The sequence below is a fragment of the Equus asinus genome, chromosome 21 (genome assembly GCF_041296235.1).
Source record: "Equus asinus isolate D_3611 breed Donkey chromosome 21, EquAss-T2T_v2, whole genome shotgun sequence".
In the NCBI taxonomy this organism is placed as follows: domain Eukaryota; kingdom Metazoa; phylum Chordata; class Mammalia; order Perissodactyla; family Equidae; genus Equus; species Equus asinus.
In genome coordinates this window covers 93,726,444-93,741,217 of record NC_091810.1, presented here as the reverse complement: position 1 = coordinate 93,741,217, position 14,774 = coordinate 93,726,444, and the positions used below count along the sequence as shown (strand labels likewise).

The following is a 14,774-nucleotide window of genomic DNA, read 5'->3' as shown; positions in this document are numbered from 1 at the left end:
CTGGCGAAGCCGACAGACTCCTTTGAAGAATACTGTTTAAAAAAATGCGTAAAATAAGTATAACGTAAATCAATATATTGGAATATTTTATCAAAATACTTTTGAAAATTATGACATAGTTGTTTTGATAGCTCACTCCATCACACCCACATCTGCAGACAGGAGGCAGCCGCCCCGTGGGATCTCACACGGGTTTAACTCGTGGGTCTAGAACACTGTGCCTCTGAAGTATGACTCCAACTGAAATGATATTTTGAGATACCCGCAACAATTTTAATGTGACGTGAAAAGATACGTAATTTTGTATAGTCGATGGAAGTATGATCAATACTGCTGATACTACTGTGACTTGTATGCAGGCGTAAGAAAGAAAATGCTAAATTTTCGCTACAGGTTAATATAAACAATGACATTTTTTGTTTCTCATCCAAGTTTAACACCTACCCAGGGCCTCTTGGAAGTTCTTGGATGTCAGGTTAAGAACCCCTGCAGGAGAGCATCGAAAAGAGGTGTAATGCTCAGTCACTAGCACCTTTTTTTCCCCTAAATCTATCCTCAAAGGAAATGGCAATAATCATTCCTAGCCATGGCAGTGATCACAGCAGCCCTTTATTGAATTCCTTCAATGTGTCAGTTACTGTACCGAGCTCTTACTCACGTGATGTCACTGAAATCTCACAACAGCCCTATACTGTGCTGCTTGTCTCCATTTTATAGAGTCAAAGCTCAGAGAGGTTAAGCCATCTGCCCAAGAACACATCTTCAGCAAGTGAAAAACCTATGATTCGAATCCAGCCAGCCTCACACGGAAAGCCATGCTTCTCCCACTTCTCTCCTGGGCCCTCCCCTCCTCCTCTGCCATCCCTGCCCAGGCGCTGGGGCCTCGTCTCCTCCAACCCTGACTCAGCCTCTCCACCCGCTAACGGGGGCTTGGACAGACCCCTGTGACCCTCAGTCCTCCCCAACCCGGAGCCAAAATTTGAGTGACTCACAGTTTCCCCTAGTTTGGAAATTCTTTAATAGCAGACATTGCCATTGCACCGAGAAAATAGCTGACAAAAGTTACCTTCTGCCCTAGTTCGTTTCTATTTATAGCTCACCTCTAGGTCTGTAATAGTCTAAACCCCTCAATTTGGCTGGAAATTCCCTCAGGGATTGTGCCAAATGAAACAGCTCATTATCTCCTGGCAACGTAAAAACAATAAAAATTACTGTCGAATCTGAATCACCAGGGTGGCCTCAAGGCTAGATAGCTCCCTCTGAGTATCGATTGACCGCAGTCACCGAATTTACAGATAACCGTCTGCATAAAGGAAAGCTCTTGAACTGAAATCTCAAACAGCTCATGGAATGCTACCTTCACTCCAGTTTGTTGTACGTGCCTGAGATCTCTCTGATTACGTTTCCTCTGACACTCACCCATGGTGGCAACAGATGTGGGATTTGGTGCTGTTTTTAGAAAAGCAACAACCTGTAAAGTCTACAGATCCTTTTAACCCAATATTTTTACTTTTAGAAATTTATTTTAAGAGAATCATCAAAGATGTTCAGTTTCCAGGGATAATTTTGGGAGTATTGTTTACACCAAGAAAAATGGCAAGAGCTTAGACGCCTGGCAACAAGGAACTGGTTTGATAAAAAGTTGTCAGCACAGTAAAATATTATGCATATTTGTATTTATAACATATATACACACTAAAAAGTAATTTGGATCAGATTCTGGGTGATTTTTGCCTTGATTCATTTCACTTATCTATGTTTATTAAACTTTCTATAATAAACAAGTATTACTTTTGGAAAGAAAACAAAAGTCGGAAAAGAGAGATCCAGTTCTAAAATCATTCAGGGAGCGGCCCATAGTCTTTAAAGGAAACTCCCAAGTGTGTGAGAAAACCATTGTTCTTGAGGGCAGCAGAGGAGTCGCTGTGAGTAAACACAGGAGAATAATGGTGCCAGTGATTAGGCGGAGGGACCAGCCAGGTGAGGCAGGCGGTACCCACAGGCTAAAGATGCTATGGGGAGGCCCTAATTCCCACTCGGTGTTTGGGAAATACAAGCACATAGCGTCTACTTAGTTTTGCCACTAGATAAGATTTTTGTAAATGTCAACTGTGTACTTGTTTTTCCATCTTAAAAATGGAAGTAATGAAATACCTGTACTCTGAGCATTGGCCTTTTGTCAGGGCTTCCTTTAGACCAGCCTGAACGCACCTCATTTTACTTTTCGGAGGCGAGAGGAGAGCTCACAACGGCATGGATCTGCAGGATGGGCCCAGCCTGGCGTGTGGAAGTGACCCCGACGTGCGGCAACAGGCAGAGAAACTGAGTCACCCAGCCCAGGCGAGTACAAGTGCTTCCTCCCTGCCTTTGAACATGAAATATTTTTGTGTATGCTCGTCTCTGTGAGTTTAAATATTTATTTTAATTACTGCAGTTAAAGAAGCCTGCAAGGCCTTTCTGGAGCTGGATTTCATGTTGATTCCTGGAATCGATCAGTCGATCAATCAATCCCCCTCTCTTTCGTGCACACACACACCCCACACACCGCACACCATGTATACACACATTTTCCTACCATACAGCAATTAAAAAGAACAGACTACTGCTACAGGAGACACATCGAGGAATGTCACAAATAATGAGAATAGAAACCATCTACACTTTCCCCTCCCCCAATTTTGGTGACACAATTCTGGATGCAATCTCAACTAATGTAGCTAAATCCTTAGAGAAATGGGGCCAGCCTGGTGGGGTTGTGGTTTATTTTGTGCGCTCTGCTTTGGCAACTGGGGGTTTGCAGGTTCAGATCCCAGGTGTGAATCTATGCACCTCTCATCAAGCCGTGGTATGGTGGCATCCCATATACAAAATAGAGGGAAGATTGGCATGAATGTTAGTTCAGGACCAATCTTCCTTACCAAAAAACACCCTGAAAAAAACCCAGGGAAATGAATGGTGAGTCTTCTTAGGCAACATTTCATACACTAGGTTTTTGCAGGAGCAACACTATGTCACCCAAGAGGGTCTGTTTCAAGAGGTCCATATTCCCAGGTTGCATTCTGCAATCGGGAGACTCTGAAGTCTTCCACTTGCTGATTCTCACCACGCCCTTCTCTGTTACACGTGTACCACCGCCACCGATTCACGTGCAGGGCTGAGGGCCAACTGCAAAGGCTGCTCGCGTCTCAGACGTAGACGATGTCTAGAAGGGTTGGAAAACAATACCAAGGTACCTAGGTTGAGGTCTCTCTGAAGACCTCACTCCATGTGGTTTAATGCAACCTCTTTACTAAAGCAGTGGTTCTGAAACCACAGTTGGCTCTCCCAGCAATCTCAGACACCTATTAAATTTTTAACATTAAAAAAAACTTTGTTTAACATTTTTTTAAATCACTTTTTTACATACAGTAAAATGCACACAAAAATGTACCACTCAATGAATTTTTACGCATGTTCATACCCATGTAACCACCATCTAGATCAAGATATAGAACATTTCTATGGAGCTGACCCAGTGGTGTAGTGGTTAAGTTCCACACACTCCACTTTGGTGGCCCGGGGTTCATGAGTTAGGATGCCGGGCTCTGACCTGCACCACTCTTCAGCCATGATGCGGTGGCAACCTACATATAAAATACAAGAAGACTGACCAGGTGTTAGTTAGCTCAGGGCAAATCTTCTTCAAGCAAAAAGAGGAAGATTGGCAACAGACGTTAGCTCAGGGTGAAACTTCCTCAACAGAAAAAGAAAAAAAGAAAGATAAAGCCCCTTTCCAGCACCAGAAAACTCTCATGTCCTCTTCCAGGCAGTATGCACCCGACACCACTATGCACGCTGGCACGACCAGGGCTCTGATTTCTGTCACTGTAGTTTAGTTTTGCCTGCTCTTGAACTTAATATAAATTGATTCCTAAAGCCTGTTCTCTTTTGTGACTGTTTTTTCTCACTAAACATTCTGTGGTTGAATCCTGGCTCCTGAGTTATCACCAGAACACTCTGTTCATAAGACAGAGCTGCCATCAGGAAGAACCTCACCTTGAAAGACCTTTGGTAGCGTCTTGGAGGGAGAAGGGAAAAGTTGACTTTGAGATCTTGATACTGGTTTAAGGTGAGTTTTTTGATGTGAAGGCTTGAATAGGCTTGGTAAGGGGTATGATATCATCGGGATTGGTAGGAACAGCAAGGCAAGGATTTTGAGGGGAGAGGTTCAGAGACTCAAGATGGAGACTCTCGATGTTGTCTGCTAAAGATAGGTCTTTCAGGAAGTTCCTTTAATGAACAATAAAGTTATTTGCCTGGGCAGGAGCATCCTGGAATAGTAAAGCTATGCTAATGAAGACTATATAATAATAAAATCGTGCCAACATAGACAGTGAGCTGTGGAGCCTGATGGTCTAGTGGTCAAGATCCCACAGCACCGTGGCCTGAGCTCATGTCCCACTCAGGGAACCACACCACCCATCTGTCAGTTGTCACACTGTGGCAGCTGTGTGTTGCTGTGATGCTGGAATCTATGCCACCGGCATTTCAAATGCTGGCAGGGTCACCCGTGGTGGACAGGTTTCCGTGGAGCTTCCGGATTAATGCAGACTAGGAAGAGGGACCCGGCGACCCTCCGAGTAACAGCAGAGCATCGTCCCATACAGCCTTGGAAGGTGCGAGGATGGCACAGAAAGACTGGACAGGGTTCTGCTCTGCTGTCCACAGGGTCACTATGAGTCAGAATTGACTCGAGGGCACTGACAACAGCAATCTGTGGAGTGGTTTATGGTTTCAGTCCTCAGTGTCCTAGCTGGGGGTAGGGGAGAGGGGGCTTCAGTTTGCAAATTTTTGAGATTCTTCTGTGCTGTCTCATGTAGCAGTTGTTTGCTCTTTTCCTTTGCTTGTAGAGCTCCATTGTTTGAATATACTACAGGTTATTTACCCATTATTCTATTAATGGATATTTGATTTTTTTCCAGTTTTTGCACCTTAGGAAATATATTGCTATGATCATTCTTGCACAGGTTTTGGGGGCATGTAAGAGCTCACTGGTGTTGGTTTGTTTGTTTCCTAGTTAAGGAATCAAACTGCCAGCGGAGATTCCTTTGTTGTACTTTAGTTAGCGTCCCAGGGGGCCCAGAGATTCCCCCTGGCCTAGCACCCCCAAGGCTTGGCTCATTTCTTCCCACCTGCGAGACCATCAATCATTTGCTGGTTTGGTATTTCTGGATTGCTCACTGTGCACCTAAACAAGATGCTGCACAAGGTGAACACAGCTGTTGAACAAGCTCCACGCCCCATGAGACAGAGTCCTTGACTATGTTGCTCACCATGGAGCCCCAGCTCCTAGAACAGTTCATGGCATGCAGCAGGTGCTCAAGGAGCAGGGGTCAGCAAGTCTGGTCTACTGCCTGTTTTTGTAAATAAAATTTTGTGGAAACATAGCCAGGCTCATTTGTTTACCTACTGTCTATGGTCGCTTTCTTGCCACAATGGCAGAATCGAGTAGCTGTGGCACACGTCCCACAAGGCCTAAAATATTTACTATCTGGACCTTTACAGAAAGAGTTTGCTGACCTCTAGTCTAGCTGGCCATTTGCCTAGCTAAAAATTGATACTTCTATTACAGTGGTAGAGGAGAAGAATGGGTACTTTTGTTACTTTTAAGCTTATTATAGAAATTTTCAAGTGTATTTTTTTAAAGAAGTAGAGGGAGGAAAATAAACCTGATTACCTACCACCAGCTAGAAGAACGGATACAGGGGGTGTCTTAGTTCCCCAGGGCTGTTGTAACAACGTGCCACAAACTGGGGAGCTTAGAACAACAGAAACATGTTGTTTCACAGTTCTGGAGACCGGAAGTCCAGTGCTCCCTCTGAGGGTGCTAGGGCAGGACCTGGTCCAGGCTCTCTCTTAGCTTCTAGTAGCTCCAGGCATTCCTTGGCTTGTAGCAGACTGCTTTCGCCCTGCATCTCTTCACATCGTCTTCCCTCTGTGCATGTTTGTCTCTGGGTCCATATTTCCCTTTTTCATAAAGACAACAGTCATATTGCATTGGGGCCTGCCCTAATGACCTCATTTTAACTTGATTACATCTGTAGAGACCATATTTCCAAATAAGGTTGCATTCTGAGGTAGTGGGTATTAGGAGTTGAAACTATCTTTTTTGAGGGGACACAATTCAATCCATAACAGAGGAAAAGATAGCAATCTCTGTCTGAGACTTTGTCAACATCTTCCAAACAGATGGCCTATGGGATGCCCTTGGAAAAGTCTGGGAAGCACTGCACAGGATACAAATCTCCCTGAAGATTCGCCACAAACATTGACATTCCGTAAGCTCTGAGAAGTCTTGTAAAAACTTGTTTAACTCAAAACTTCACAGATTATTTAACTATCAGTCCCTAGGGCTGCAGTTGTGGAAAAACAGTGAACAGCAGATGAGAAGAAAAGCACAGTCTGGAAACATGGTAAACTCATTAAATGACGACACCTAGAGAGTAGAGGAGTCCTTCAGTGATGACCAGGGACTTAGGATGAAAGGAGAAAATTCTTGGTATAATTAGCTGTTGCCTGTTCGATAGACAGGAACTCCCAAAACACTCCAAAGTGCTTTGTCCATATCTTCTGTTCTCGAATAGCTGTGCAGGGTTACCGCCCTTGTGAATCTTGCTCCAATTCTCAAGGAGATTATTATGTTCCCTTTAAGCAGTCCAGCTCCCTAGGTTTTGAAGGGAGTCTTGATTTCCAACGTCATGATTTTGGAGAAAAAGTTTCTACTATAGCTATCTTGGTCTCCAAGTGGGAGACCTCGCTTAGCAGGAGAGACAACAGAATTTCAGAGATACAAATAACCCAATTATAAGACTTTTCATCCTTCCATAATTTATGGTCAAGCTGGTTCTCTCCCCAACTCCATTTTTGAGTCCCAATGTATTTATTATGGAGTGTGCTTATATGTAAGTGTGGGCAGTATATAGGTAACCTACAAACCCCTGCAAAGATTGAGAAGCAACTTCCATCTGCATTTTCCCGTATATCCTCTTGTGTATGGGTATAGAGGTATGAGGGGCAAGGACATGCCCTGAATGTGGGGCAGGCAAAGCCTGAGTATGCAAAGAGACAGAAACGAAATGACGTGCTAGTAACCAATCTCTGCAAAGGCAAGCTGGGTGATTCAGTCTTCAAGGTCTCTGGCTAGAGGGCCAGGGTGTCCTGTGAGTTGGGTAACCTATGAGCGATTGGGTGTTTCTTTGGCCCCTATGCAGGTGAGGACATCAGGGTCTGATGGTTTGTGGAGATGTGCAGGATGGGAGAATGGGGCTCAGGTATACAGAGAAAGAATGAAGGGGACTGCAGTGGCCCCTTGACCCTCCCTGAGCACCACACTTTTTATGGCTCCACGCCTTAAACCCTCCCATCAGCTCTGCTTCTGAGGGTAAAGCAAACTAAATGGTTTCCATAGAGTAGAGGTAGATGGTTCTCTCCTTGCCTTTTTGAAGATTTTTTCTTTGGAAGTCATTTCCCCTTTAACGTCACAGGGAATTAAATGACTGCTGGATTCTTATTTGATGAGCACATTTGAGTAACTAAAGAACCATAGAAATTTGAATAATTGAAGAATCATAGACAGGATGCTGGGTTTCACTCAGGAACCCTGGATCTGGGTTATGGTTGTTGATCTTGGACAAGTCATTCTTTCTCTCTGAGCCTCAATTTCCTAACGCGTAAAGTGGAGATAATAATGTTATCTCTAACCGCCTACCATGATGGGGATGATTGAATTAGATCTTATATGAAACTTTATTGTAAACTTTAAAGTTTTGTGTCAGATATATTATTATTTTGACCATGAATTAAAAGATTAGAACAGCAGTTCTGTTATATTATCACTCTCATAAATTCTTGCCTCATCTTCCTCTTCCTCACCCAGGTCATGAACTCTGGGATTTGTAGCCACCTAACATGCAAAGAACTTCTCACATACTTTCTCCTTCCTTTCAACCCTTAGAACAGAGGCTCTTAACACTGGCTGCACATTAGAATCACCTGGTAACTATAGACCAATATCTCTCATGAAGATAGATGCAGAAATCCTCAACAATATGTCAGCAAATCAACTTCAACAATGTATAAAAAGAATTATACATCACAACCAAGTGGGATTTATCCCATGTATGCAAGGCTGGTTCAACATTTAAAAATCAATTAATGTAATCTATCACATCAACAGACTATAAGAGAGAAAAAAAATCACATGATCATTCAATAGATGGACAAAATCCTACACTCATTTAGGACAAAAGCTTCTCATCAACTAGGAATAGAAGAAATTTCCTCCATTTGATGAAGAAAATCTGCAAAAATCTACAACTAGCATCATACTTAATGGTGAGTAACTAGAAGCTTTTCTGTCAAGATTAAGAACACGGCAAGCAAGTCTCCTCTCACCACTCCTTTTCAAGATCATGCTAGAAGTCCTAGCTACTACAACAAGACAAGAAAAGGTATAAAAGATATACAGATTGGGAAGGAAGAATAAAATATCTTTGTTCACAGATGATATGATTGTCTCTGTAGAAAATCCAAAAGAATCAACAAAAAAACTCCTAGAACTAATAAGTGATTATAATAAGGTTGCAGGATACGAGGTTAATATACAAAAGTCAATTGCTTTCCTGTATACCAGCAATGAACAGTGGAATTTGAAATAAAAAACACAATATCATTGACATTAGCACCTAAATAAATGAAATACTTAGGTATAAATCCCACAAAATATATGTAAGATCTACATGAGGAAAACTATAAAATGCTGGTGAAAGAAATCAAAGCAAAACTCAATAAATGGAGACGTATTTCATGTTTATGAATGGGAAGACTCAATAGTGTCAAGACGTCAATTTCTTCCAACTTGATCTATAGATGCAATCAAATCCCAACGAAAATCATAGCCAGTTATTTTGTACATATCAACAAACTGATTCTATAGTTTATATGGAGAGCAAAAGACCCAGAATAGCCAACACAACATTGAAGAGGAAAACAAATTGGAGGACTGAAGCCACCTGACTTGAAGACTCACTACGAAGCTACAGTAATCAAGACAGTGTGGTACTGGTGAAAGAACGGACCGATAGATCAGTGGAAGAGAACAGAGCCCAGAAGAGACCCACATAAATATAGTCAACTGATCCCTGACAAAGGAGCAAAGGCAATACAATGGAGCAAGGATAATCTTTTCAACAGCACTGAAACAAGTGAGTATCCACAAGCAAAAAAAATCAGTCCAGACATAGACCTTATACCCTTCACAGAAATTAACTCAAAATGGATTGCAAACTAAATCTAAAATGCAAAACTATAAAACCACTAGAAGTAATGTAGAAGAAAGCCTAGATGACCTTGAATATGGCAATGACTTTTTAGATGCAACACTAAAGGCATAATCTATGAGAGAAATAATTGACAAGCTGGACTTAATTAAAATGAACAATGTCTGCTCTGCAAAAAACACTGTCAAGAGAATGAGAAGACAAGCTACAGACTGGGAGAAAATATTTGCAAAACACACATCTGATAAGGGACTGTTATCCAAAATGCATAAAGAACTCTTAAATCTCAACAATAAGAAAACAACCTGATTTAAAATGGGTGAGAAACCTGATCAGACACCTCACCAAAAAAGGTATACAGATGGCAAACAAGCATATGAAAAGATGCTTAACGTCAGATATCATTAGAGAATTGCAAATTAAAACTATGAGATATCAGGGGCTGGCCAGGTGGTGCAGCTGTTAAGTTCACATGTTCCACTTTGGCAGCCTGGGGTTTGCTGGTTTGGATCCTGGGTGTGGACCTATGCACCACTTGTCAAGCCATGCCGTGGCAGGTTCCCACACATAAAGTAGAGGAAGATGGGCACAGATGTTAGCTCAGGGCCAGTCTTCCTCAGCAAACATGGGAGGATTGGCAGCAGATGTTAGCTCAGGGCTCATCTTCCTCAAAAAAAAAAACCCCCAAACAATGAGATAACACTACAAACCTACTAGAATGTCCAAAGTCCAGAATACTGACAACACCAAATACCGACGAGTTTGCAACAGGAACTCTCACTCATTGCTGGTAGGAATGACAGTTTGTCAATTTCTTAGAAAACTAAACATACTCTTACCATGCCGTCCAGCAATTGCACTCCTTGATATTTCCCCAAATGAGTTGAAAACTTATATTCTCACCAACACCTATATATAGAGGTGTATAGTAGCTTTATGCATAATTGTCAAAACTTGGAGGCAACTAAGATATCCTTCAGTATGTGAGTAGATAAACTGGCCCATCCAGACAATGCAATATTATTCAGCCCTAAAAAGAAATGAGTTATCAAGCCATGATAAGACATGGAGGAACCTTAAATGCATATTAGTAAGTGAAAGAAGCCAATCCGAAAAGGCTATAGACTGTATGATTCCAACCATATGACATTCCTGAAAAGGCAAAACTATGGAGATAGTAAAAAGATTAGTGGTTTCTAGGGGTGGAGGAAGGGAGGGTTGATTAAGTGGAGCACAGAGGATTTTTAGGGCAGTGAAACTATTCTGTATGATATTATAATGATGGATACATGTCATTATACATTTGTCTGAACCCATAAAATGTACAACACCAAGAGGGAACCCTTATGTAAGCTATGGACTTTGAGTAATTGTGATATGTCAATGCAGGGTCACCATGTGTAACAAATGTACCACTCTGGTGGGGGATGTTGATAACGGGGAAGGCTGTGGGTGGGGAGTACTGAGGGTATATGGAAAGTGAACTCTACTTTCTGTTCAATTTTGCTGTGAACCTAAAACTGCTCTGAAAAATAAAATCTGTAAAGAAAAAAAATGACCTGGTAGGTTTTGAAATTCCCAATGCCCAGGCCACTCCCCAGATCAAATAAATCAGGACATATGTGGACGCAACCTAGACATCAGTAAATTTTTTTTTTTAAAGATTTTATTTTTTCCTTTTTCTCCCCAAAGCCCCCCGATACATAGTTGTATATTCTTCGTTGTGGGTCCTTCTAGTTGTGGCATGTGGGACGCTGCCTCAGCGTGGTTTGATGAGCGGTGCTATGTCCGCGCCCAGGATTCGAACCAACGAAACAGTGGGCCGCCTGCAGCGGAGCGCAAACTTAACCACTTGGCCACGGGGCCAGCCCCGACATCAGTAAATTTTTAATACAACCCATGTAATTCCAATGCACAGTCAAGGCTGAGAACTACTGCCCTAGAAAGTAATAATCTTACAGCAGTGGATCTCAGACGTGGATGACAATTAGAATCACCTGACACTTAAAAAATATCTAGACTTCCAGGCACCACTTCCTGGAGTTTTGATTCAATTGGTCTAAGATGAGGCCTGGGCACTAGTACTTTTTACAAGCTCTTCAGATGATTCTTATATGCAGTCAGGGTTGGGAATCACTGATCTGTAGCAAGAAGGGCAAATTCTTGGAAAATATGCTCCAACTGTCCAGTCCTGCGCCCATGGCAGACATCATTAATCATTCCCAGAACTCTTTCCCAGTGAACACAGAAATGGCCTTAGGATTCTTCTCTACTCAGCCTGTCAGGCAGGCGTCAACAATTGATCAGAGTTGTCAGTGGAAGCCCCTTTGGCATCTCTGCTTTACAGATTTACTCAATCTCCAGACCAGGGATGGCTTAGTTGGACCCTCGTGCCCCATCCCCGCCTCTGTGTCCATGACTTGGAAGGTCTGACATTTTCGTAGGAGAGCTCACCAAGCCTGTGACTCTGTGACAGTTATTCAGGCTTCAGGACAATGAATGCTGGACCTTCGTACTGTGCCTTTAGTCTGCAAATCTCCAGGACTTCCCACAAACATTAACTCATTTGTTTGAAGATGTCTGGTGCTATGAGGACTAATGAGATAATGTTTACGAAACACTCTGTGTTCCCAAGATGAAAGACAGCATGCTATTCATGTAAAAGGCTCATTTAGAGGCCACTGAAAACTCTCGCAGGAGTCAGCTGCCTTTTTCGCTTTGCTGTGAATATGGTTTAAGGCCAGGAGAGAGGCCACAGCCTGTCTTCAGAGGGGGCGCAGTGATGCGGGCGGGGTGGGGTGGGGGTGGGGGTGGGGAGAACAGCCTGTCAGGACTCCAGCCTTTGTCACTTTCTAGTTTTGTTATCTTAAGCACATTTCTTAATGTCTCTCGGCCTCTCTTCCCTCATATGTCCGGTGGGAAGGATCATGCCTGGCTCAGATACTGTATGTGAGAACGCGGGTGCGGAGCAGACGCTCAGCGTCAGCTTCTCTGAGGAGCTGGGACCCACCTTGGGCTCACGGTAAAGGGTCACATATGCCATAAGTTTCCACTTCACAAAGAGGACGTGTGCTGATTAAGAATGCAGAAAGGGGCCTTCCTTTGACTAACATGAGAATCAGGAGAACTTATGTCTCTAAAAACTTTCCCATATTGATCTATAGTCAAACACAAGCTCTATCCTGAGTCCAGCTTTGCTCTAAAGTCCTGTTCTGTCCTTTCACACAGCTGACCTCTCTAATCAGAACAAAATCTCTCAACAGACATACACCATGTGGCTGCTCCACGCCACGCTGAATAATGAGGATGAAAAGGAAGCTTTATTTCCCCAGCGCATGAGATGAAAGCCCTGCTACAAAAGGCAGATGACACGTTCCACCAATCCTAAGAAGCACATTTTTGTCATACTCTAACATACCTGAAATGAGTGCACGTCACAGCTGAGGGTGTGTTATAGTTTAATTAACAGCATTTTCCCCTTTCTCAATGGTTCATAGAATAAATGGGGCATCTTGAAAGTGATGGTGTCTTAGAATCAGTGAAATATGACAGTAATTCTTCCTCAGGGTTGTTTGAGGCCTAAATGAGTAACATTGGGAAAATGCCTGCATTCACCAACTAATTACTGCTGCATAGCAAATTACTCCAAAACTTAGCAGTTTATTCAATAAGCATTTTTTTTTTCTTACTGTTTCTGGGGGCCAGGAATCATGGAGCAGTTTAACTCAGGCTCTAGCTTAGAGTTGCTCAGGACGCTGCAGTCTAGGTGTCCGCTGGGGCTCCCGGCAGAGCTCAGTGCCAAGAGCTGAGCGAGGGCACTGTCCTCCGTGAAGAGACCTCGTGGCGCCTGCGGGGACTGGCATCCTGAGGGCTCCTCATGGAGCAGAGGAAGCATTTTCAGGGGAATCAACCAGTCTGCAACAGTGACACTGTGTGGCTGAGAGAAGTAAAGACAGCACTGGAGCAGTTGCCTCTTGTGTGGGGTGGAGGATGACTGGCCAGCCTCGGCCCAAACTTGAATCATTTGAGAGGGTGCACTTCAAGAGGGAGACGCCGACCTTCTTGTTCTAGGCTGGGTGGTGCTACAGCGATTTGATCAGTGTTGGTACTTCGAGCTGTTGGAGCAGTTCATACAGGTTAAATATATTCTAAAATAAATGTTATAAATGGACTTTTCTTACATTGCTGAAAATCTATGGCTAGGTCGTTTTGACTTTGGCAGGTCTAGCTGGAGCCCCTGAGCATCGCGCTCCAGGCCAGTGCACTCAAGCTCTGTTTCGCTTCCTCTTTCACTGCATGGGGTGCCAACTTGTTTGTTGAAAAGGAGAAAGAGAGAAGAGTGGGAGGACTCGATTTTTGAATTTCAAATGAGACTACACTGGGGCCATTACATTTTCCTCTAAGGTAACTTTCAACTCAAATGTCTCAATTTTATATGAAACTATTTAATGTTTTAAGAATCTCCTGGGAAAGTTATTCATGCTACTCATTATGGGTTTCTGGTTGATGAAATATTTCATTTTATTTCCAGCTGAATACCACAGTTTCAGTTGCTCAAAGCATTATAGATTTATTAGACATAGGACTATGTAAACTAGTCAAATGGGTGTAATTCATGTGACTTTGAGTGTCCTCATACATTCAAACAATAGGTGGTGGCCCCACTATGTGTCAGGGATTGTCCCGGTATGGAAGATAGATTGGCATAGAGCAGAACATAGCCCCTTCCTCAAGGAGCCCGCTCGGCTGGGGAGAATCACAGGAAATACAAGAGCGGAGAGGAGGAAATTCGGAGCCAGTCTCAGTTGCCACCACTGATTTGGAGAGGCACAAAGGCATTGACAAATGCCAACACCCAAACAGAGAGCCTACCCATGAAATCAATAATTCACGGAGGCGGTGCAGCTCAGAGGTTCAGTGTGCCCGGTGTTGGAGTCAAGACTACTTGAGCTTGAATCCCAGTCCTGCCACTTAGCAGCTGTGTCATCTCCAGCATGTCACTAAGCCCCGCGTGCCTCAGCTTCCTCACCTGTGGTTCGGAGAGAATGCCTACCTCAAGGCAGGTTTAAATTAGTTAATACTGGCAAAGAGTAATGCTGAGCAAGCAGCCTTGCTCGATAAACTGAGCTTTATTGCAATAATGGTAATGAGTCAAAACTTTGTAGACAGATCAAATCATCGATGTGTTTTTGTTGTGTTCAAATCAAGAGTTGACGCATATAGTAAAGATTTGCTGGTTTAGGCCAGATTAGATTCACCATATTTCTCTAACTCTCTGGATCTTGATGTTGGCTCTATATTAGTATCAACTGGGGAGTTTAAAAATCCTGCTGCTCAGATTCCAACCCCAGAGAGTCATGCAGTTGGTCTGGCGTGTGCCTTGGACTTCAGGATTTTTAATTACAAATTAATGTACAGCCAGGGCCGGGACTCACTGGTCTAACTGAATGTGGAGAG

General features: G+C 43.1%; 1 long non-coding RNA gene across 1 annotated transcript; it reads left to right on the top strand.

Moving 5' to 3' along the window:
- Window positions 1-2,096: 2,096 nt before the first annotated feature.
- On the top strand, window positions 2,097-10,770 carry LOC139041382 (uncharacterized). The gene is made up of 3 exons (XR_011496416.1): window positions 2,097-4,108; window positions 6,229-6,317; window positions 7,994-10,770. It is a non-coding gene; the product is annotated as an uncharacterized lncRNA (long non-coding RNA).
- The last annotated feature ends 4,004 nt before the right edge of the window (window positions 10,771-14,774 follow it).